The 26,627-nt window shown below is 36.5% G+C and overlaps 1 long non-coding RNA gene across 1 annotated transcript in view; it reads right to left on the reverse strand.

Annotated features, from left to right (window-relative positions):
* LOC139359202 (uncharacterized) overlaps positions 1 to 23,428 on the reverse strand; it is an 81,125-nt gene extending 57,697 nt beyond the window's left edge. Inside the window, exon 1 of the long non-coding RNA XR_011615105.1 lies at positions 22,775 to 23,428. This is a non-coding gene — a long non-coding RNA (uncharacterized lncRNA). The remainder of the gene's footprint in view (positions 1 to 22,774) is intronic.
* Between the last annotated feature and the right edge of the window lie 3,199 nt (positions 23,429 to 26,627).

The following is a 26,627-nucleotide window of genomic DNA, read 5'->3' on the forward strand; positions in this document are numbered from 1 at the left end:
AAGTAAGTACAAGCTATTTCTCCAAGGTGTCATCCAATAGTTCACAGCAGACTGATCTTGCCTCTGAAAACTAGAAAAGCTGCATAAAGTTTTTAAAAGTCTCTTTGATAACATTAGACTTTTAAGGATAGCCAGGATTTGAAGGGCCGAGATCCAGCAGAAAACTTCTGTTGTCAGAGTAAGATCTAAGAAGGATCAGTTTCCAAATGCTGAGGAAACAGAAATTGGAATTTAAGACCAGCCAAGGTGGAAGAGACCTGGTAAACACCACAGGGTTTCAACTAAAACTCCTAAGGTATTATACTTTAGGAATTAAGACTAACAGGAAATAGATCTTACAAAGACTGAAAGCCAGACTTAAAATCAGCTCAATCCATCATTTAATTAAAGAAATTTTCTCCTACATTGCCTGCCTGCCAGAAGCTAAGGGAAACCATTTCTAGAATTGGATAACATCATTCGGAACACTCTGACAGCTTAAAATTAACAACTTCCAGCAATAATAAAACTCTATTTATCAAGACAGAACCAAGAGAAAACATAAGCATTAGAAATGCATCCACAGGTTTTCCAGATATTGGAAATATCAGACATGAGCTTAAACTATGATAAATACATTCAAGAGGATAAAAGGGAAATGGGGAAGTTCACCAGGAACTAAAATATTTAAAAAGGAATCAATTTAAAATTGTAATATTGATAATACTGGAACTAAAACTAAAATCTCAATATATAGACTTCATTAGACACAGCTGAAAGGTGAAGTGATAATCTGAATTGTAGATCAAAAGCTGATGATCAAAGACATAAAAGAAAACAAAATTCAGGAAAGAAGCTTAGAAACAAATGGGGCATACTAAAATCTCTACATAATTAGAGGCTTAGAAGGAGAAAAGAGACAGATATGAGGCAGAATCAATATTTGAGGAGGTAATAAATGAACATTTTCTAAAACTAATGAAGACATCAACCCATGAATTCAAGAAATGCAGCAAGCCTCAAGAAGAATAAATATGAAGAAATCACCTTTAAAAATCAAAGACAAAGAGAAATATTAGGAGCACCAAGAACAACAAAAACAGTCATTATCTTAAAAGGAGGAAAAATAATGCTGAAACCTGAGTTCTTCAGAAGAAAAAAGGAGGAGGGATGGAATAGTGAGGATCCTCCAGAGAAACAGAGCCAATGGGAGATACAGAGATATAGAGGAAGATATTCATAATGTGAGATTGGCTCAAGCAATCTTGGAGGCTGAGATGTCCAATAATTTGCCACCTGGAAGCTGGGGTCCCAGGAAGTCTGGGGCGTAGTTTCAGTCCAAATGAAAAGAACTGAGAACCAGGGAAGCCAATGGCGTAAGTCCCAATTTGGATCTGAACGCCCAAGAACCACGAGTGCTGATGTCTGAAGATGGAAGAAGATGGATGTTTCAGTTTAAGCGGAAAGAGAACATTTGTTCTTCCTCTGCCTTTTTGTTCTGTTCAGGCCCTCAATGGGTTGGATGACATCTGCCTACATTTGTAAGGCTGATCTTGTTCACTCAGACAATAGATCCAAATGCTGACCTCTGTCAAAGACACCCTCACTGACACACCCATACCTATTGTCTTACCAGCTGTCTGGGTATCCTTTAGCCCAGTCAAAGTGACACACCAAATCATCCACCATGGGGATAATCCAGAAGAAAAGAGAATAATATATTTATACTTTAAGAAAAAAAGTGAATGTCTACCTTGACTCATACTTTTGGAAATATCTATCAAAAAATGAAGACTAAGTAAAGACATTTGCACACTAAATTGAGATAATTCATTTCCAGCAGATCCACAATAAGAAACACAAAAAACAATTTTTCATGCAAAAATATCAGCATAAAGCATAAAAATGAAGGAAAAATAAAGATCAATGGAAAACCAAAAAGTAAATATGCAGAAAATTAATATAAAATTGACCATATAAAATAGTAATATATGATTTAGGGAGTTCAATGCCTAGAAATACAATACATGATAGGAAAACCAAAATAGAGAGGTTAAATGGCTTGAAACTGTACTAAGTTTCAATTGGGAAGTGGCAAATGTACTAATTTATATTAGGCATTAATATCAAGATTATGATCAAGATTAATGTCAACTCTAGGATAACCACTAAAAAACAGTAAAATGACGTAACTAGCTATCTAATAGAAAAACGAAATGAAAAGGAAGAAATCTTGATTAATCTGTATTAAAAGACAAAAAAAGGATTAAAAATATAGAACATATGAGAAAAATAGAAAATAGTAAAATGACAGATTTAAATCCAAATGTATTATGATCCACATTACATTTTTTAATTATAAATAGTCCAAAAGTTATCACACTGGGACATAAAATAAACTTTATGTTCTGAATACAAAAAAAATGCCTTAAATTTAAGGATACAGATAATGTAAAAGTAAAAGGATGAGAACATGTAATCCATGCAAACATTAATCAAAAGAAAACTGATATAGTTTTACTAATATCAAAGTAGACTTTAAGGCAACAAACATTACTAGAAATAAAGAAAAAATAATAAACTGTCAATCAGGAAGATATAAAACTTGTAAATGCCTATGCAACTAATAACTTTAAAATGTTTTAACATGGTGGGAAGTGTTAAAAGGGGGAAAATAGAGAAATTCATTGTCATTAAGTGAGATATTATAACATATTTCTCTGCTAGCAACAAAAAATAATTTCATAATTATATAAAATATTTAACAACATAATTAGTCAACTTATACAAAACACTGCATACAGCAAGTGCAATCTGTACATAATTTCCAGGTACACATGAAACATATATAAAAATTAAATACATGCAGGGCACAAGATTAGTCTCTACAGAGCTTAAAATATTAAATCATACACAGAATATATTTGGACCAGTGTGGAATTAAGAAATAGTAAGTAGGAAAAAAAGCAAATACATTAGAAATTAAACAATGTATTTCCAAATAACCTATGGGTTAAATAGAAAATATCAATAAAACTTTGAAAAATATTCTAACTGAAAGGGAATAAAAAGACCACAGGTCATAAATGAATGACAGAGAAAAGTCAAACATTTATAGGTTCAAATGAATATATTAGAAAACAAATAGCTTTTCATTCTCAAGATCCATTGATGTGTACAAGGTGACTAATTTTATTAAAAGGAGAAATCTTTACCTTCAAATATATCTGGACTTTTTATTCTTCTTCTGGTATTGTGGTAAAGGATTGGGGAGGAAGATGAGAATATTATTACTTGGGAAACATGCTTTGTTTCATTTTTTAATCTGGAAAGGATTTTTGCTACTTTATGCTTTCTCTTTCAATGACTATTCTCATTTTTACCATTTTGGCAATTAGGAAAACATAACCAGAAGCAGTCTTTTTTGTTAGATTTTTGCTTGTCTTTTGGGAGTTAGTGTCCTTCACTAACAGAAGAGCATCTAGCATTTACTTTTCTTCTGGTTTTTTGAGACAATGGATCTAACAACGGCACTCTAGTCAGAGTGGCTGGCTTGAAAAACCCACTCCACATTCCCCATAAATGAGTACCCAATGAAGGAGCCACATTGTGCCATTTTCGTTTTCCTCACAGTTTTTCAGGAGATAAAAAATCTTAAGCTTATTGTTCTTGGACTGTTTCTTTTGGGGAGTAGTGTAGGACTTCATTCTGGTCTCGGAATCACAACATCGACTCTTAACTTGGGATGAAATGGGATCTCCTTCTAAAGGCCAAGGCCAGAGAGAATGCAACCATCTCTCAGGAACTTGCAGCACAAAACCTGATCTGCTGATCAGTGTGAATTTTTTTAAACCCTGAACTTGACCTCCACATTGTCCATTATATCCAAAGGTTCACATCCAAGAATGATATTCTTCCCCTTTAGCTTTTATGTGAATTTTTCCGTCATTCTGGGGATTCCACTTGCAGAGAGAGGAAAAGGAGGTGAGTTTCACTCAACGGAACAGTAGGGCATATGGCAGAAAGGTTTCTAGCCAACATGCAGCAAAAGACAGTACATGCCAATATTGTACTTATTAAAAACTTATAGTTTTTAATCATAAACAACTTTGAAAATTTGAGAAATATTATTCCCCTTATCTCGAAAAACGTTACACGTGCAAGTACAAATTTTGCATGCAAGGCATTCATAGATTGTGTGGCGTCCATGTGTGGACATGGAGATCCCTAAACACTCTCAAAAAAAAAAAATAGAATTGTGAAAATTAAAACTCTCATGGGAAAGTACATAGAAATACATATTTTAAAAATATGCCAACCTACTCAAAAGTTCAGACTCAGCACTCAACACATTAATGCCATGCATTGTTCTTCCTCCACTTAAGGAACTGTCATCAACAATGCCTTTCACTTTTCCCAGTAGCATACTCACTGAAGCAAGACAGTACAAAGAGAAACCAAAAAAAAAAAAAGAGAGAGAGAAACCTCAGCACATTTAAGATCATGCACTTGATAAAACTGTTTTCTTAGCTAGACATAGTGTGAAATTCTTTTCATGGTTTTTAGTCTAAGTAATTTGATCAGATCACCATTCCGCTTCAGCATGTCACCCAGAGCTGCTCACGTACTCTGAGTGCCTGCTTGAAAATGTTTCCTCTCATCCAAGTTCCTTTCCACTGACGGAACAAGAAGATTAACAGGATTAGGTATCTCCTATTTTTTCTTTTTCAGACTGGGAAAAACTTTGTGTTTGATTTTTTTTTAATGTTTTATTTTATTGGCCTGCTTTTGATAAGTTCAGGTTTTTCCCTACTCACTCCTATCCCTTTGTAAAAGTCTGCATGATTTAAAAAGATTATCTTCCAAACTTTCTTTGCTGTTAAACTTGCTCAAGAAAATACCATCTGACCCTACTTATTAGCATGTATTTTCATTCTCTAAAACGGCAAATAAGGGACCATAGTATGATGTCCTCTGAACAATGTATCTTTAATTAAGAAAATATACCTTCCTCTGATTCTAGATTTTCTACTTGATTCTTTCCATACTGTTGTTACTAATCTGGAGATAAGACAAGGAAATATGGAGAGGGGGAGTAAAAACAAAACAATGAAATAATTTAAGTACCTGCTAAGTTTCAGGAGATAAATTAGAAAATGTCATTTTTCTCTCATTTTATCCTCATTTTAATTCTGATATAGGGACTTGTACTCCAAATGGTCTGTATCTTTCCTAGCCCATGGGTAGACTAGTAATCGGTGACATAGTTGCTAAGATCTGGCTGTTTCATAGTCCCCACTTCATAACCACAGCACTCAATGCCCTTCTTCCCCTCCACTCCACCCACTCGGGCCTCCCATTTTGCAGCTGCAGGGCATCTTGGGAAATTCAGCTCCCCCATGTTTAGTTGACCACCTTCTCCAAGCCACCTGAGGATGAACCCACAGATGCTTGTTCCTTTGTGAAAACTGGGCTTCTTGCTCAGCATTCTGGCTCTAAACTCCCAAAGTTGTAACACCTTCCAGCTGTGAAACACCATCACATTACCGTTTAGCTCACTGTGCCATACCTACCTAGACCCTCCCTCAACTCCTATCTTCCAAATAGTTTTGTTTTTTTTTTTTTGAGAATGAAACAAGACACTATTAATGATTGCATGAGGACAATGGGGATAAATTGGGACTGCCGCACACAAGCCAAGACCAGTGGTTATCTTGGGGCAACACTGCTTGTCCCACTAGAACCAAAAACGGCTTTATGAAAAGTTTCACTTCCTTCTTTCCTTTTCCTTTGGATTTACTGTGTTATGTTCCTTTCCTAAAAGAAAAAGAAAAGTGTTTCCAGTCGGCTTAATCAACCACTGAGTTTTTTCACTCAATAGTCATATTTTTTTTTTATTTATAGAAGTTCAGTTTGGTTCTTTTGCAAATTTACTCATGATTTTTATGAGTCTCCTGTTCCTGGACCATCTTTTCTACTCCATATTTTGCTTCTTTTAAACAGTTATCTATCTGTGTACTTCACAATATCTTATCTTGCTGAGCTTATGCTGTTGTTTGCAGTTTCTGCTGGACTCATTTATAGTGGCTCCTTTTAATAATGTGTTGTATAATTTAGGATCATAAAGTTAGAGCTCACTGATTTTAATTGATGGTCATCTTTGGGCCCCTAGGTTGAGGGCATAGTCTTCCAGAGAGTCCTATTTGCTGATATAGAGTGTCCTAGGGCACTGCCATCCTAGAGGTCATTTAAGTTAATCCTTGATTTGGGTTTTGCTAACCCATGCAATTATGTAGATTCAAACCCCATAGATGAAAAAAGACGAAACTTTCATTAATATATTAATTTTTCACTTGGTGCCAAGACTTAGGCAGCCAAGTTTGCCTATTTGGTCTCTCTCCCAGAGATCAGTTGTTTTATTCCTAACCCACCTTTTCCTAAGTATATAGTTCATGAGAAAATCCGAGTTCATTTCTTCATCTTCTACAGGGTCAATGTTTCATTTTCTATCTCTGTGTAGCCAACCCAAGACAGCTGAAGCATCACTGCTTGCATAGCACCCAGTTTTCAGCTCTGTCTTAGCTTTTGGTCACAGGTTATATTTCTTATCTTGTTTATGTATTTACAGACTTGTTTACACACATAATTTGTGAACTCAACTATGTGCTTTAAAGTGTTTATTTTATTCAATATTTCTAGATATTCTATAAGGGGAGAAAATTTGGAACATTTTAGTTTTACCACATTGTCAAAAGCAGAACTCTAAAACATTATTTGTTGTATGGTAAGCTTTCTAAGTTTTAGAAATTTCTTTCACTCTTATAGATCTTTTACTTGGTAAATCATCAAGATCCAGGAGGAAGACATGCAGAGTTAAAAATCAAGCCCCTTCTCAGTTGTCATGAGAAGCCATGGTCTCTACTCTTTAGTAAAACCTTTGGTGAATAAGATTGCAGACATTGCATGAGTTAATAATTTACTGTGTGAAGAAAATCATATACCATCCTGAGGAATCTAGAGCCTCCAATTTACAAATGAGTCAAAATGCAAGATACAGGCAAACTTTTTCAAACTCTTAACGTAATTGCTTCTCTTCATCTCCCCGCCCCTTTTTTACTCTTGTTCTTTTTTGTTTTGATTATAACTCCAGTCAGGGGACTTTTTCTACACTTTAATGAACCTGTTCCACTACCAATATTTTATGCAACTTGGTGGCATTTCTGGGTTCAGGAAATGAGAGTCCCTTTAGACATGTTGAAAAAAAAAAGTGGTCTATGTGCTTCCTTCTCTTCCCACCTTTCTTCCACTGATTGACATAGTGCCCAGTTCCTTACAGTGTGAGTTGATCAGCACTGGGCCACTTACGTCCAGGATGAAAACAAGAGGAAAATTGTAATTTTTCCTAAATACTTAATTATAAGAATGGTAAGACATATTGGGTTATACCTACAATATTACCTGTAATGCTGGCTCCAAGAATAGAGATGTAGCAAAAATTATTTCCAGACTTACTACGCCCAACACAATGTAATGCTTGCATGAATGTATATAAACGGGTTTATTGATAGTTTTTAATGTGTCTATTTCTAATAGTATATTCTGAAAAGAAAGCATTCCATTCATTCTTCAACAGCTCCTATTAGAGTTTATTCAGATTACTACTAATTTTATAGATCAGTTCTCTGCAAAAATTAGCTCTGCAGTTTGGAACACAGACCATATAATTTTAAAAGGTCATAGAAATGAGACTATGTGCTGAAATGTACCATGCACCTTAGCAAGAGGAGTATAAGCATTAAGATGAATTACATCTTGTTTGCCAGGGAATGGAATAGTCTGTCAAGAGATTCCTCCCACTTGCATCAGATAGCTCAGGAGAGATTCCCAAAGGGCAACAAAGATAAGGGTAATCCATTTTTACGTCTACCAAAGTAAGAAAGCAAGAGGAAGAATACATTTGAATATAGACAAACATTTGTACTAAAATCCAGATTTCTCAAAAACAAAAAAAATTTAAAACATTTCACAGAATCATTCGATAGTATAATCCTTAACTTCAAAGCCCCTCAAGCCAGAAAAGGAGACTTCAGAATATATTGTAACCTACCAGCTTTGAAAATAGATATCCATTAACTTGGTTGTTAAGTATGCCACCATTACATCCAGCATCTATCAGGTGGTTTCTTCTGGCCAAAGCAGACCATTACCCACATAGTCCATGCCAGCAAGTATGTCTATGATCCAGATCCAGTTGATCTAAGATGTGTTGGAACTAAATTGTAAGACAGTCAAGGAAGAATTTTTAAGAACAAGGACAGCAAAGAGGAAAGAAAAATGAGGAGTTTTTGAACCTCTCTGGGGAACCCATTTAGGCTGGGGACTTTTTGAACTGCTTCAATGTCTCAAGTGTGAATTATCCCTCCCCTCTCTTCCAATAGCAAATTGAGACTAGCTTATAATCAGTTTTAAATTGCAAACACAGACAGAAATTTCCTAACACCTAGTCTGACTTGTTGATTACTCAGCCAACAAATCCTGAAAAGATTAATAAGGTGCTATGTAAAACAAAATTTGGAAGTATCCACCCAAGACCTTTTGAAATCTAAGTGTATTATAAGTTTTACTAACCCTGAAGGAGAACCTCAGCCAGGCTGGTAGATTCTATAATGGGTAAATTTGGGGGAAAACTGCCATTTGAAAATTCAGTGTGTTGAATTTGGTGGTGGAGGTCTGAAAACTAGGTCTTCAGAAGAAAGATCAACTTCCATTTTTTTAATATAGTAACTATTTTATGAGTGGCGAATGTTTACTATAATACAATGTTTAATATAATACAATGTTGATTTAAATATTTCAAGTAGAAAAACTACTTTGAAAATACGATTTGGTTCTTCAGGAAACATTAATTCCACAAGCATGTAGACCCAGGGTTTACTGTATCTTTGGAAACGTCAATTATCTTTTACCCCAAGATTACTGACCTGTTATTTCGTTTGATAAATCAACTTAATTTGACATCTAAGAGTTACCTGATATTTATCTTTCAATGAAATGGCTCCACTCTCAAAATCAATGATTTAATTATCTCACTAGCTTCTATCCTTAAAATTTCTTGTATAAGCATGACTATGAAAATACCTCATAAACATCATGAGGACCTGCTATCTGCTGGCCTCTCCACTGTCCCCTCCCTTCTTCCCTTGTTTATTATACTTCATTCTTTAAGCTAGAATTCATGATCTACAATTATGGTCAATTCCTTATAAACATATTCGCTCTATCTCTCTTTGTTCCTCTACCACACTCACTTGGAAAATTAAAAGCGGTCATTCAGTTAGTGAACATATGACATCCCCATGTTAGCCATTTGTACAGCTGGAAATTGCTGGATAAAATCACATAGAGGATGATTTAACACCAGCCAAGATTTCAAATGCATTTCCAAATAGCATCAATAATCTCTTTCTCTCTCTCTCTCTCTCTCTCTCCCCCCTCCCTCTCCCTCTCCAACCCCCCACCCCCACCCCCGGCCCCTTTCTTTCCCCAGCCCTCTCATCTCTTTGATACATCTTTGGTATTTACAAAAGGATGCATGTTTTGTTCCAATGGTTACATTTATAAACCTGCTTCAACAATTATTTATCCACAATGAAACTTCATTACCTCTTTGGAAAGCTTGTCTCGTATCATGGTCTCACTCCTCACACCCTACTTCCTCCTTTTATCTGCACACATTAAACAGTACTTCACTGAGGCAATCCTCAGACAGGATCTGATCTTCCCGTTTCTTGCACTTTTACCCATACCTATTTATTTACTTTTGTAAAAATAGAGGAATTTTTAAATTTTGTAAAAATAGAGGAAGGTTTTTGTTTGTTTCCTAGCTAACGAAGAACCTATCCATTCATTTCAGTCTTTCAAGGACTTTCTTGGAGTGAGCCCTCTCTCTCTCTTTTGCATCTGCAATCTCTCTCTTATTACTGGGTCTTTGCCTTCACATGAACAAGCTCTAGAATCTACCATTATATAGAATAAAGAGAAAGAGAAAGAGAAAGAAACCCTCCCTTGGTTTCTTATCCTTTTCCATGTACTCTCACAATACTCTGCTTCTCTTAAATGGCATATTTGAAAATATTGCCTACTGATCATCTCTGCTCTTGAATTTCTATGTACTGGTTGACTCATTTCAATCTGGATTTTTCCCTCAGTATTGCAATGAACATGATTGTGCCAAGGTCACTAGTCACCTAAATGTTGTCAAATCCAACAGACAGTGCTAATTTTACTATGCTATGTGCAGGGAGCAAATGGAACAGTTGACTACTCTTTGCTTCCTGAAATGCTTTTCTATTAAGGCTTTCTCTATGCTACCTGCCATGGACTGAATATTTATGAACTCCCCCCCAAATTCATATGTTGAAGCCTGAACAGGCAATATGGATGTACTTGGAGATGGGGCCTCTAAGGAACTAACTAAGGTTAAGTAAGGTCATACAGGTGAGACTTGATCAAATTTTCATATCCTTGTAAGAGGAGATAGAATAAAAGCACTCTCGTGCTCTCCTTTGCACCCACACTCTCTCTCCACACCTTCCTTCAGAGAAAAGGCCACATAAGGACAAATTAGCCATCTGCAAGCAAGAAAGAGAGGCTTCACCAGAAACCAACCATGCTGGCACCTTGATCTTTGACTCCCAGCCTCCACACTCTGAGAATATGTTTCTGTTGTTTACCCAATATGTGGTATTTTGTAACGGCAGCCCTAACAGACAAAGACGCCATCTTCTCCAGATTGTCTTCCAAATCTTTCCCTGCTCCTTTACAATTCCAGCTGGTCTACCCTGGTGTAAATATGGGAGCCTCTTACAGCTCAATCTTTTTCTTCTCTATTTCCTCTGCCAAAGCAGTCTCCAACTTTTTCATAGTTCTAACTACCATTTGAATGCGGCTGACTCCCACAATTATATTTACAGTTTAAATTTCTTCTGGAATTTCCAGAATTTTATATCAACTGGTTATTGATAGAAAAAAAAATGTTAAAAACATTTTTGCTGGCTCCTAAAGCTTCTGCCCAGAAGTGACACACTTTCATTCCCATTTCCATAGCCATGCCATTCATCAAAGCAGGTCAGCTGGCCATGTGTGTCTTTGATGTACTGGTGATATGCAAACCTAACATGTACCTGGAAGAACAGAGGGGATCCGCTCTGTTGTTACAACTATATTAGCACACTTGACTCCTTCTTTTCCTCATCTCCCACACACAATCCTTTAATTCTATACATTTAGCCTTCAACAAATACCTAGAATGCATCTGTTGCCATACGCACACCAACTATGGAGTCCAGATCACTGCTATCAATTACTTGCACGAATATGGTATCATTATAACTGAAGTCCCCACTGCTTCTCTTTCTTTCTCTTGCCCTGCATTTTCTACTTTGCCATATTTCAGGTAGGATGATATATTGGAAGTAAAAAGAAGAAAGTCAACCATGTCAGCAGCCCCCATCACCTTTTCCCAACATGATTTGAACCACTTTTCTCATTCACTGTGCTCCTGCCAGGCTGGCTTCGCACCTGCTTTGTCTTCTTCCTGTTCACCCCCAGCTGTTCACATGGCTGTATCCTCAGGCTTAACTCTCAGCTTAAATACTATTCTCAGGCAGGATTTTCCCAATAACCTTATTTTAGCAGTGACTCACATACTCACCACCCCCACTTTATTTCCATTGCAGAACACTGTTTCTAACACTTGAGTAAATTTGCAATTAGGTATGCATTTACATTTACTTATCTGTTATTTGTCTTCTCCAGCTGGCATGGTCTTTATTTTTCTTATTTTTAAGTATATCCCTGGCACGAGCATAGTGCCTTAGTAGATGACAAACACTAAGCCTGCAAAGCTCAGGCCATTTGTTTACTGGAGCAAATGACAGGCTTCAAATTCATTTTTCTGATTCTCTTACTATTTTGTTCACAATGTATGCTCCGTGAGTAGAACGGGATCTTGTCTATAATATGCATGAAACAAATATTTGTTCAATCATGAATGACTGAATATGGCAAAATATATCAGAAACAAATATTATATTATTTGCAGTTTTTATTGGCTTCATTTTTATTGGCCTTTGGCCATGTGAATAGGAAGGAATCATTTGTGGTTCATGCTATGTTATTTTTGCCTAGACCCTGATAGCTAACATGTGAAGGGCATGTACTCCTCAACTTCCTGCTGAGGGCCCAAACTGGAAAGAAGACCTTTTGACACAGCAATTAAAATGTCCAATTGAAGAGTTCAGGATCATCCTCAGACTCCATTCTTTTAAACCTACTACTTTTGAAGATGCACAAACTCCTCATGCTATAAAGAAAACAAATTAGTTATATCATATTTTAGCACATTTATTGTTATTATTTATAACCAGAATGTTTGGAACATATAAATTATCCTGCTACCAAATTAATTACAAATTAAAATAGCTAAACATCAAATATTCTAGGAATAAAATTATTGGTAAACATTCCCCACTTCAGACAGCTTATAAATAAGGATCCCATTTAATGAGGTAACATTTTGTTACTTTAGTATTAATTTTTCAACCATTTTCAAAGTAGCATTGAAGATATTTAGTGGGGCCATGAGGAGTATCAGTTTACATGTGCCTTGAAGTGTTTTCAAGCTAAAACTATTTTATCCATGCCATGTAGAGTAAAATCTTTGGACTTCTGCCACTAATTTATCGGTTCAATAGAGCAAGTTTTAAATAAACACTTAACCAGAATCCTGGGCTAGTTAGAAGACTATGAGACAACCTCGAACAATCATGGATGATTTTCTTTTTTTCTTTTTTTTTTTTTTTTTTTGTTTTTTGAGACGGAGTCTCGCTCCGTCGCCCAGGCTGGAGTGCAGTGGCGCGTTCTGGGCTCACTGCAAGCTCCGCCTCCCGGGTTCACACCATTCTCCTGCCTCAGCCTCCCGAGTAGCTGGGACTACAGGCGCCCGCCACCTCGCCCGGCTAGTTTTTTTTTTTTTTAACTAGACTTGTGTCCTTAGTGAGCTCCTCAGGTTTCGAAAATATATCAACTATGTTCATTCCCCAGTTCCTGCCAGGGCAACATGAAAATGCACAGAGTTAATCTATGAACCTCAATAATTCAGTCAGCAAAAATTTTACCCAAGATGAATTTCTCAGAAGACATCTGGTCTACCCATTCTTCCAGGTAGTTCTCAACAAAAATGGCAGTGACTGAATAATGGATCAGCAAAGACTTCAGAACCTCCCTAATACCACAATGGCCCTCTGCAGAAATGCTTTTGAGTGAGTTGCTCTTGCTATGACCTCATCAGCCTACATGGAAAGCCACTCAAAGAGCCCAGTGGTGCACAATTGTTATGTCTTGTGGGAACTTGTTAAGAATGGTGTTAATTGCATCACAATGTTTTGTTATTTTTTAAATGAAAAACCTCAGGAGTTATTTCTATTATTTTGAAGATCTTTAGTAATTAAATTTATTTTGATTTCTGTCTTCTTTTACCTCATTTTTAATTTGCGTTTGTGTTCCTTTGTCATGTATATACCATAATATTTTTTGGAATAAGGATATATATACACATACATACATGTGTGTACACATATATACACAAATATGCACACATATACATGCACACATATATCCAAATATATACCCAGATATGCATATGAATATATACTTTACATATATATAAAATATATGACTCCCTCCTCTAACAACCCCCTCTAACCAAGTTATTAACCTTCTTTTTTTTTTTTGGACAATCTCTTAAGCTAAAGAAATAAATCTATAATAATGCAATTCTCCCCATTGGAAACCGCAGGGGAGAGATTAGTGAGTAGGCTGAAAGATATCCAAGTGACACTCAAATTACAAGTTAGCAGTTACCTATCGCATCTAACCACTGGACCATTCCAATGTACATACAACTTTCAAAATCAATTTCAGTCCAGATTTCAAACAGAAAATCAGAGCTAAGCCTCCTGACTTTCATTCTCTGTTTGATTGATCTTTGGCCATCATTAAGCTATTTAATGGGGTTCCTTTTCCATATTGCTTCCTCCTGTATTTCTCTTTACAGACAACAACAACAACAACAACAAAAAAAACCCAGAAAGTCTCCTAAACATCAAAAAATAGTTTATTCATATCGTCGCTTGAGGCTGGGAGGCGGAGGTCGCAATGAGCCGAGATTATGCCCCTGCACTCCAGTCTGGGCAGCAGAGCTAGACTCGGTCTCATAAATCAAGAAATAACCCCAAGATCACACAGCCAGACCAATCATTCTGGGTCCTGAGCCCACCTGCCAAAGACTAACATTTCAGTTCTGCTGTGCACTACCTGTGTCTCTCTAGGTGAGTTTTATAATTTCTCTAGGGTTGAGTTTCCTGAGCTATAACATGGAATACTATGAAACTAATTCATATTAAAAAAAACATTTACATGGTTGCTAAATATTTATTGGTAAGTACTAAACTCTACTTATTTTTACTGGTATTCCCATTTTAGTTACAGTTTTGTTGCTGTTATAAGTAATGTTGGATTTTTTACTTAGAAATGTAAGTTAAGTCAGAAATAGGGGTTTACCATAAACATTACAATACCAGTGCCTGGTATCATTCATACAAAAGTGGATACTAGTGTCTATAAAATACCTGGGGACAATATCCAGCTTTATGCTTCTTTGTGGTGGGGAATTGAACACAGTAAATGCTTACTAGATGTTGAGTGAACTAAGGGTTCACTCATACTCTCTGCCCCTATCAATGCATACTGGAACGTCCATGGATTGTCATGGGACCTAGTGCCATAACGTAGGAATAGTGCCTATGCCTTACCACTCAACGCAATATGAGACTAGAGAGCATCACTATGGTTATAAAAGGTAACACGGAGGAATGAGAAATTCAGCCTCCTCCCTAAGCTACCCACGGCATTCACTGTGGGGAAACTCTCAAAATCCTTAATACTTACAGGGAAGTTCAGGCAAATATCACTGCAAAGTGATTTTGCTCTTTCTTCCTGCAGGGTTTTCATCGGTAAGACACCTTTGCTGATAGGATTAAGCCCTATAGGAAGAGTCATTCTGAAGACAAAATTGCCAGCTTCATTCCCTGAGGATTTGAGATTTCACTACAGTGTGCTCAGTCTGTTTCCTGTATTTCTAGCTATGTGTCACAAAACTGGTCTCTCACTTTTGTCAACCCTATTCTTGGTTCAGATTTTTTAAAGTAAAAACTTTAAGAGAATAAAATGTAAACACTTAAAATTCGTATGTAACATATCTCTAGATTTTAAAAAAATAAAGGAATAGTAAAGGCAAATCCTAGACAAACAATTTGAATCACAAAATGATAGTGTTTTTTTGACAAATACAGTAAAAGGAAATCTGAGTCCAGTGACTTTGTCATAGACTAAATTATTTTAAAGAAATCCAGTTTCAGTCTCTACATATGTAGTCCTCTAGAATAATTTCCAGGAGCACTGAAACAGTCAAAGGAAAGAAGGCAGTTAGTTAAATGTCATGAGACACAGTACAGAAAAGCAATGTTATTGCAACCGTAATCATTTGCTAACATCTTGAACTCGTAACCGCTACCTTAAACATATGCTTCCTCACCATCATGGCATGTTCAATATCTTTGCACACTGGGAAGCATAAAACACTAATTTCCATGACCCTGTTATTACAGGAGCTGAGGAATAGAGAAGATTGGTGAGGTAGTAACTTAAAAGCCATTCAGAAAGATGATGGTTTTTAAGTTGGTATGATGTCAGGCTAAGAAGTTATGCTAAGCATAGGACACTAACACTTTAAGGAATTGTGTGTGTCCATTAGAAAACAAAAATCTCTTGCTGAATTTTAGCCCTTTTTTCTTAAAAAATGCACTACTATTACTTATAATAGTTTGAGACAGATTTTTTAAAAGCATATGCTACTTCTAGGAATGAGATTTATTCCTTTAGGCCACTCTATTACCCGACATAGGAAACTTTTTATAAGAGAGAGTGTTTTACATGATTCTCAATAATTTTTTTTTGGTTTGTAGAAAAATCCCTCTCAATTTTTAGGGCATAATGCATTTCATTCATTTAGTCAATCAGTCATTATTTCAAGAAATGTTTCTTTCTGAGTGTGTGTGTGTGTGTGTGTGTGTGATGTGTTGGGTTAATAATGGTTAGCAAAATGGGACATGGCTCTCCACTCATTGATTTTTCATTGTAATCAGCAAAATGAGTATTTATAACATAATTAAATGCATATTTGTAACACTATAAAAATATAATTTTATATAACATAAAAATTATAATATCGTGTAGCAACTGTGATAATTGCTACAAATAAAAAGGATGTCTTTGTTAATGTCTAAAAGGTAGAGACAGTAGGGATTTTTATTTAGACATGGATAGAGACGATTATAATAGTCAATGACAGTCTCATTGAAGACTGGATCACAGGAATAATGAGAAATTGCCACCTCATTTAGAATCTGAAATCTAAAAAGATGGATGAAATATTTCCTTGTAATAAACAAACAAAAAACAGTTCCCTTTGTCTTCTAAAATCTTTTTTAAAAATGCAGACTTCTGCTTCTGCTCTCTACATAGTTATCCTCTTAACACAATACTGGGAAATCAGAACCTGGTTATTATAAAAGCTGAAACTGCAATTTATCAAAATAATGGGAAATCTAAAAAGTATCTTAAAAATACCTAATAAAATTTTTCCATTAAATCCCGACTCATTTTTAAGTGAAGACTAGAGGCACGTCCCAAATTTCATGTTTTGCTTGCTTGTCCCAACTTAGTCCTACTGAAAATCTACTGAAAATCATAAAAGAGCAGAAAAATAAAGAAAAGAAATATAAAACATCATTCTAATAACTTCACTTATTTAAGACGACGTCTCTGTTTATCAGTAGGGTGATTGGGTGATTAGAGGATAAAATAAACCCTTTTTGTTTTTCTTAATGGACATCACCAATGAAGATATACATTCCTAAATGACCACTGTAAATGCCTGTTCTACAAATAAAAGCCAGACACAACACGCAGAAAACAACCCCTTATTCCTGAAATCACTTTCATGATATGACACATTTCAGTACCTGGATTTATGGAGCTGTTCAAATTCCCATAGTAATCATGGGATAATGAATCCCTTTGGTCGGGTAGCCACAGGCTCTAAAATGGATTTGTTTCAGAAGAAAAAAGAAGAGTAGACACAAACACTATATTAATGGCTAGCTTAATGCACTTTTTGTTTTTCTTTTCCTTTATGAAAATGTTCTGATTGTATCTATGTAAAAACTCATAGTTTTTATACCAGAAGATAAAACTCACAATATAATGGCACACTTGTATCTCTGCCAAGGAATTTTCAGTTGTTTGAAAAAAAAATATGAGCTTTGTATTAAAAGTTTTTACATTATTATGTATTTCCTAAAACTAAAATGCATTTATTTTACACTGAAATGCACATGGTAAGCATAATTCATTTTCTTCCACCACTTATACATAGCACAGGTTCATAAGGAACAAGGTAAGCAAATAAGGTCCCTTCCTAACTTCCTGGAAGCTCATACTCTCAACCACAAACTCATCACTGACTACTTTATTTACTTATTTATACAATTTTTAGTCTTGTCTGGATCACTTATCCAAAAATATCAGCTCATTCTGGCACACTATGGAATTCTCTGTTATTTGGAAATAGCACAGACAAAAATTCTGCCATACAGAACACTGTTAAGCTGTAGAGCTGGATGGAACAGTTAAATTTGCGAACTGCTTTTACTGTAGATACAGTAATAGTAACAAACACTTATGTCATGTTTATGGTATGCCAGGCATGTAAGAATTCATTTAAACCTTACTGCACCAATAAGATGGTAGTTTTCCCATCCCCATTTTACAGATGAAAGAACTGAAGCCTAAAGATGCTAATAAATCACCAGAGTCCCAGAGCTGGTGGTGACAAGGCTACTAGTCACCAGAGACTAAAGGAACACTAGTCTCTGGATTCCTAGCAGAGGGCCTCTGTGAGAACTCATTTCAGGCTGCCATAGAGCCACTGCAAACAAACAGCTTCTGCCAGCAATTTTTGTCTTGCTTTATTTATTTTTCAGAGCTATCCCTAACCAGAGTTATCCCAAAACTTCCAGAGGAGAAATAAAGTATTTTCTTTCTCTCAGTCTCTGTCCAGGGCCTATTTTTATCATGTTTCTAGTACTGTAGAATTACATTCTTGAAAAGTGGCTGAGGACCCCAAATACCCCTAAGAAACCACAGTGATTTGAATCATGCTTTATTGCAAACTGTCTTAATTTTTAAAACTCCTTTACATCCTACAAACCGGAAATGTGAGCACCATTTCAAAACAGTGATTTAAACAGATGCAACTATATTAAGATTTTAACATAGTCATGGTCAAGAGACTATTTTAACATAGCCATGGTCAGGATATATTTTATCCTGAAGCCTACACACAATCAGCCCAGTCATGATTATACTTTTCTTTCCATTTCTTCAATTCACAGCAACCTACTTATTGCCCTATCTCTGCTTGCTGTACCTAAGGTTGATCTGTTTGCTTCTTTTGTTTTGTAACAGCCAAGGGCTCTGCTGCATTGCAGGCAAATCGCTTCTGGGATATCCTTAGAGAATTTCTTTGCTGCCCTGTTTGCAGTCACCCTGCACATCCCATAATAGAACTCTACCATCTAGACTGTGCGCATTTCCAGCTCGGCAAAAACGGAATTACATGAGATATAGCTTCAAAGTTGTATTCATTCAATGTTACAAATGGTTCTTGGCTGACATTGATGAAACTCCTCAAGTGTCTGATGGGACATAGGTGACAAAGATAAATCTTAGGCATGTGCATGGGAAGGTATTTGTGTGAGTCCAGAAAAAGTGAGTCAGTTTAAAACTTTAGCATTATAGGTCACCTGTAGATGAATATTTATTACATTTATTTCAGTTTTTATCAGCCTTTAATTCTCGTCCTTTTAAATAATGACAGCTATCTATATGGTATATTTTATTAACCAAATGACAATTGCTGCAATGGTATAGGCACACGTTTACTTATTAAACTCATCACTGACTACTTTATTTATTTACTTATTTATACAATTTTTAGTTGTATAAATAGAACCTTTTAAAGCACCTGTTATGTAAGGGCTACTTCTCTGTCATCTTACAGAATCTTGGTATAAATGTTTTGTAATTTTAATTGTGTTGTAATAACTAATCCACTTATCAGTCTCCCTCACTAGATCATAAGCTCGAAATGACAAATGAACAGATAAATCAGTAAATGAATGAAGAAACACATGTATTCTCTACTTCATCCCATTTATTCTGGAGCTTAAAAAAAAAAAAAGCAAATTATTCTCAGCTATCATTGTTAATACAATAATTAATTATTATTCCTTTCCCTTCCCCAGCCTCTACTCAATGGCTGGACTCCTTGTTACCACCTAGTTTTTTTGTCTGTGTGTGTTTTTTTTAAATAAAACACGTCATGACCTCTTCCTTCACTATGCTACTGAAATCCAAGTCTTCTTCACTTGGACCCTAACTCCACTTCTTTTTTTCCCCCTTTGAAGCTCGGCTTTCCTGAAAACACCAGCAATAGTTTTTTTTTTCCAAAATACAAATCTAATCATGTCACGCTCCTCCATGGAGTTCATTAGTTGCTCGCAGATGGCACACAAGGACCTTCACGGCCTGACACACACTTCAAGCCTCATCTGCTACTTCCGCACTCGTGATTTCAAAACCAGAGTCCTCCCGCTCCCATGGGCCATGGCTCTTGGCCCCGTGCCTTTCCCATTGCGCCTTCTTCCTCTAGGTCTTAACGTGTTCCCCAGCTTTCAGATGCCGCTCAGGATTCCTCCTCCAGAGGTCCCTCCACCCACCTGGGAATCTTCCTTCAGAGGAGGCTAAGGGTGCCCTCATCCTATCACACCTGGGGCCTTAGCACTCCTTCTGCCTGTTTCCATTTGCTGTACACATTTCTATTGCTAGTTCCATTTCTCTGATAAAACTGTTAACCTCTTGAGAAAAACGTAAAATATTCATTGTTTTTATTCCCTTCACTCGACCAGGTGCCTGACTCATGGGAAACACAGATGAATGGAGTTTGACCTCAGCGGAATTTTCAGGAAGGAGTTGTTCTATCCCTGTTCAATCAGTTTACAAATCAGTTTCTCTAGGACAATGCTTCTCAGCATTCAATCTTGTAAAGAAGTGTAACTCTTTTCTCAATTTTTTAAAATTATAATTAAAATAATCCCTCATTTTGAATTTGCCCAGTTGTACTAAACAACAAACTGAATGGAGGGCATTTAAGCCACCTTCCATCATGAGGGGGTCATTGAATTTTCCTGGAAGTTGTACAGGTAATAATTTCCTAACGAAAGCTGACTATATAATTGGGCTGCCTTTGCCTCAGTAGGAAAAAAAAACCAATTAAATCACATTTTCACTTTTTTTTTTTTTTTTTTTTGCTGTGGGTATTTCAGCTTCCACACATGTTTAAAATTAAACATATTTATTACCTCATAGCTCAACTTATTAATAGTACAAAACGCAAAATCTCCAAAAACAGAACATTGGTAGCCAGTCCAGAGTTCTCTTTCCATTTTTGGTCAGCAAAATTGATACCCATACCAAGGAGGGAAGTTCATGTGAGCCTTCCTACTAATGAGGACAGACCTGCTCCCTCTCAAATCTTGCCTTAGTCACAAAAGATTGGATTGAAATAAAAATCACATTGTACTTTGATCAGAGTTGCAATGGTAAAACGTCAGCCAGAATGTATCCAAAAGCAGGCTTTTCTCACAGATACGAGAAAATTGGATTAGAAATCAGTAGCCTTTTGCATGTTAGAGGCAATAAGTGTATACTGTATAAAAATCATCAACAAATAGATTATAATCACACAGCATATGAATATTTAAATCTATCTTAAGATAGTGGATTAAAATGAGTCATCGGGTATCAAAAAAAAGATGGTGGGTCTGAAAAATAAAACAAGAAAACATGAAGAGCCATTTATTCAATCTGACCTAGACATAAAGGGGGACTCCCTAATAGCCATTGAATAATGACTGCGATCATGCTTTTGTGATAAGTCACTGAGATCTGAAATGAAAAACTGAATTATTACTAAATAAAAGGATGCGGTTTCTTTGTTGAATTTATTCACATATTTCAGAAAATTTATTTTGCGGTTATATTTGAAGGTCAAAGAATAAAACTGAAACATCTTGCCTATTGCAAAAATCTCCCTAGGAGCTGGGAAGGTAGCTATCTTCTAGGTTTTGAAGTTTAGCTCTGTTCTTCAGGTTTATGAGAGAGTCACTATTCCCAGGAAGTACAGAGAGCCAGAGAGCACGCTTGGAACAGGAAAGGCAGAGAGTGTCCCAAGTACTGCCACGCCCCCACCGCCAGCCTACTGCAGACACTTCCCTAATCCACCCCAGCACTCGCCCTGGGGATTTGCCCTGTAGACTCTGCCATCTTTTCCTTGGACTACCTAGGGTGCCCCACCAGCCAGCTTTCTCTGCCTCCTGACACTATCATTACAGCTTCATTTCTCTCTCTCCATTCCAGTTCTATAGTTTTATGTTCACTAACTCTGAAAATAAATTTTCTTTTTTTTAGACGGAGTTTCACTCTTGTTGCCCAGGCTGGAGTGCAATGGCGCGATCTCGGCTCACCGCAACCTCTGCCTCCCAGGTTCAAGTGATTCTCCTGCCTCAGCCTCCCTAGTAGCTGGGATTGCAGGCATGTGCCACCATGCCTGGCTAATTTTGTATTTCTAGTAGAGACGGGGTTTCTGCATATTGGTCAGGCTGGTCTTGAACTCCCGACCTCAGGTGATCCGCCCGCCTCAGCCTCCCAATAGTGCTGGGATTACAGGTATGAGCCACCACGCCCAGTGAAAATAAACTATTATTATTTCCTATCTAATATCTGGAACACAGCCCTGATGTTTTGCACTTCGTTTCCCTTGTGGGAACAGCTCAAAGATGAATCAGATCCCATGAATTGTCTCATTTTGCTTGACAACCCACGATGCACTGTTGTCTTATATATCATTTGCACAATATGCAATACACAGTACATATAATCCTACCTCATCAACCACCAGCTGGCTTTATTGGTTGCTTATTAATTCTTGTTTTCCACATTTTAGGGTCATTGACATTTTTCTGATTATATCAACTGCAATGCACATTATTATAAATTCAATTACTAAGACACATTACATGGAAAGAGATTTTTTTTTAAACAAAGCACCAGAAACACGTCATGGTCTGCATTATCACTGTCATTATCTGCGCTTAAAATTGGAATGTCATGAATGAATATGCAGTTCTGTGTGCTTCTGAACAACTGGCATCGCACATAAGAATGGTTCTAGATCTCAAGGCGCCCTTTTTCTAAGAATTTCCTTTTTCTCATTGTCTAAGAAATTTATTAGAGGCTTGAAAATGTCTCATTTCATCCGCTTTCATTTCTTTTTTCCATATTATCATAGTACAAATATAACTATAAATGCCTATTCACAGACAGTTCTCTTCTCCTAAATAAGAGATTAATAAAGAAGATTGAAAATATAATGTTCAGATGTATGCTTGTCAATGACATCAAATAGTTCTGGCTAAAGTCATTTTCCTTTCCACCTATTTATTCACTTAACTAGAAAGAAAATCTTTTCCAAATAAATAATTTTGAAAGTTACTTGATATGTCTTCACCACTGTCCATGTAATGTAAGGAATGTCTTCATTACGGCTTGGCGTCTTCTCCAGATGGTTAGTTGAAATTATTTATTTAAATCTAAAACCAGAAGAAAGCTCTGTATAAACTGACATTTTCAATGGAGTCCCTATGATAAAAATACTTTCTAGTTACATTGCAATTATTAAATATCTACTTAAGTCTTGTTCATAGAGTGACAATCCAATAACAAAGGGGGCAAATTAAGAAGTTTTAAAGAATGTAACATTTTAAAATTCACCTAAGGTTCTAAGTTCTGTTCTCAGCACTCAGTGAGATGTTTACTTGATTATATTGCTGAAGGTACATGGAATCAGTTTGGACTTCCATCCAAAGGTTCCTTTTTTTAACTGTCTTGACTCAGAGGTATGTACTATCTCATTAACGTGACATTTACATTAACAAATCTCTTTTTGAATACTCGCCTTTTGAATAACGCATACAAAAAAGTCAGCAGTTATTAGTTTGCTCTCTTTTTTTGTATTCCCACAGCACATTCTGTATCCTAGATTACAGCATTTAGCCTTCTGTACTACAGTCACATAAGTATGTGTGTCACTAAAATAGGAGCTCCTTCATGTTAGGGAATCTGTTTACAGTATTAACCAAGACCCTCACACACTGTAGGTGTCTGATAAATATTTATTGAATAAGTAAATGTACATCAAAAATGAAAATACATTTTCCTTACCAGAATTCTGCAGTATCTCCCTGACCAGTTGATTTATATAAGCCCCCTCCTGCAGTAGTTCTCTGAATGGCCTTGGGCCAACTCAGTTCTCTGCCTATTTCTCATAGTTCTCCAGAATAACTGTAGCATGTGCTGGGGACACAGCACCCTGAGATTGCGAGGGCTGGCTGGAACAGCCTGGGCTCCGCCCTGATACCCCCTAGAATAGGATGTTCTTTAACACTTTAGCTCAGTGAGTCCTGTGACCTCCAGGTATGTAACCCGGAACAGGGTGCCCTTCAGAGTCCCTTGTCTGTGGTGCAAGTGGGACACACAAAGTTGAGGCTTCAAGACTTCTGGGCAGATTTCTGAGCTTTTGGGGACCTGTTCACAGTGGAATCTAGGCTTCTACTGTCCCTTGCTACCTACCTGTAAGTAATAAAACCCACTTCATGTAATGTGTTGTGTATAAGCACTTTTGCTCTCAATGAACTCAAACAAGTTGGTAAGTAGTAAACAGTGAACCTGCTTCACATCCTGCATTCAAGATCTGTAAATATCACTGAAACATCAACATTATGTTTCAGATTTACGAGCATACAGTATTCGAACTGTAAAGAATTTAATCCACACATCTAGTGAAAAAAATAAGAACCTAATTAAAGAAGTGCTTACTTTGGGCAAAAAACAAGACTTCTGTCAAAATGACTTTTAAAATTTTTGTTTGAAGTCCACACTTAAAGCTTTGAATCTCTATTAAGAAGGGACATCATTATGCATTGATTAACATAATTATGGACATGTTCTGTTTTATCAAATATATTTTATTAAACAATCAACTTCAATTTTTTCCCGTAGCTAAGTTATAGATAATGCCATTCTGGAACACCTTTAAAAGCCATCTTTTCTAACTTCAGTATAGTCATTACTATTCACCCTCGGTCGTCTTCCTTGAAACTACTCTGTGGATCAGTACTGAACAGTCACGTAACAGCTGCAAGCTCCAAACTACCTGTAAACATCAGTTCATCTTATACCTACAACGAGTCACTTTACATCCCAAAGGCCCACACAGATAAGTGAAGCCTCAATCATACAAGTGTTGTAAAAGGAGGGAATTTATATTTTTCATTATTTCACTATTTTGTTTTATTTATAATAAGTTAATATTCCTTAATTTTTTTGCTTAAGTTTTGAGACTATATTATGGTCTTTTCTCAATTCTTTCCAAAGTTTAGGTTTCTTATTTTTAAAAGATATTACTGGCCGGATGCAGTGGCTCACACCTGTAATCCCAGCACTTTGGGAGGCCAAGACAGGCGGATCACTTGAGGTCAGGAGTTTGAGACCAGCCTGGGTAATGTGGCAAAACCCCGTCTCTACAAAAAATACAAAAATTAGCCAGGTGTAGTGGCATGCACTTGTAGTCCCAGTTACTGGGGAGGCTGAAGCATGAGAATCACTTGAACCCAGGAGGGGGAGGTTTCAGTGGATCAAGATCACATCACTGTACTCCAGCTTGAGCGACAGAGTGAGACTCTGTCTCAAAGAAAAAATAAAATATATCACCAGTAAATAATCATCTTCCATAAGAAAGAGTTTTGCACTGAAGGGGGAATAAATTCTGTATTAAAATGAAGTCTTCTAGTCTCAGAGAAAGTGCTCAGCATGTGCGAAGTGCAAGTAGTAAATGCCTACTATTTCATCTGCTCTGAACAGCACTCCCTTCTTCTCGGCCATATAATTTTCCCCATCTTTAACCATAAGTTTGGATTAGGAGTTGTGGATTCAGAGTTGTCTTCTTTCTTAAACTTTCTCCTCCCTGGCCCCAGTGACTAATCTAGGGACGGGCTATTGGCCAGTCTGGTCTTATAATAGAACCCATTCCCAGGTAAGAATTGGTTGGTTCAGGAATATGCACTCAATTCAGTCCCAGCCAATCAACCCTTCTCTGTGACTTCTGAATTTGGAAACAAAAATTAGGAGTTCCATTCTATCTGGTGGTAACATTGGGAAATGTCAGGCATTTCTGTTTCTATTCACCACAGAAGAGGCTAAATCTGAGAAAAGCCAACATACAGAAAGAAGCTAAATGAGAGCCAGAGATTGAATCCTCAGGGTGCTCATGACCCTGTTGTCACGGGAGACTGAGGCTCTGCCACGCGTTTTTAATTCTGCTAGCCAAAACTTCCCCCCAAAATATTTGCCTAAGTCCATTCAAGTTTGATTTCCAGCCAATCCACTGACTAATTCACTCACTGATGACAGTAATAATGCATACAGGTATCCAATCACAATTTTTCCTCTAGTTTATTAGACATCTTCTAATCTCATTTTATTGATCATGTATAACTTCTCATTTTTCTGACATATATGTTTAACTTACTTTCAAAAAAACTTACATTTTCATCCATCACTAAAATACAACTAAAAAACTACTCCCTCTTTCTTAAGATTTTCTAAATCCAACTAAAAAACAAGAAAAGGCTAACTTAACTTTCTTCATTATAGAGCTCTAGGCACAATTTCTCCAGATTCTTTTCTCTGAGAGTCCCACAGTAATACACACTAGAGTAACTTATATTATGACAAATATTTATAAATCTTTTCTAGTCCTTTATTTTCTACTGGAAGAGTGAATTTACAAGCAATGATGTCACAATCTTCTAGAAACTAATTCTGACAGCAATGGCTCTGACAGTAGTCCAATATTTGCGCAATATTAATTTATTGTACTTTTCCTATAAAATGTCATCCTCTCACAAGCAAACAGTTTTTCATGAGCCAAGATATGGAAAAGACACACTGTATTTTGTTACTAAGAAACAGAAAGATTATTGATCATAGGCAAAATCAAAGCTTTTTTCTACTTAGGTATATTTCCCCCACATAGACTTCATTTAAAGTCCTGTAGTCATGTGTTTCAAGCTTCCAGTGATTCAAAATAAATTCTTTCAGCATCTGTGGAACTTGGAGAATCTTACTTGATATTTAGCTGCTATGTTGCCTATTAACATAGTACTAGAGTAAATAGTGAGAAGACACTAGTCAATTTGGCGTCCTTCCTGAGCAAGCTTCTCTGCTAGGCAACATGTCTGGATCTTTGATTTCTATTCATGCTCAAGAATTTAAAGAAGATAAGGCAA

Source organism: Macaca nemestrina, chromosome 16 (assembly GCF_043159975.1).
Source record: "Macaca nemestrina isolate mMacNem1 chromosome 16, mMacNem.hap1, whole genome shotgun sequence".
Classification (NCBI taxonomy): Eukaryota; Metazoa; Chordata; class Mammalia; order Primates; family Cercopithecidae; genus Macaca; species Macaca nemestrina.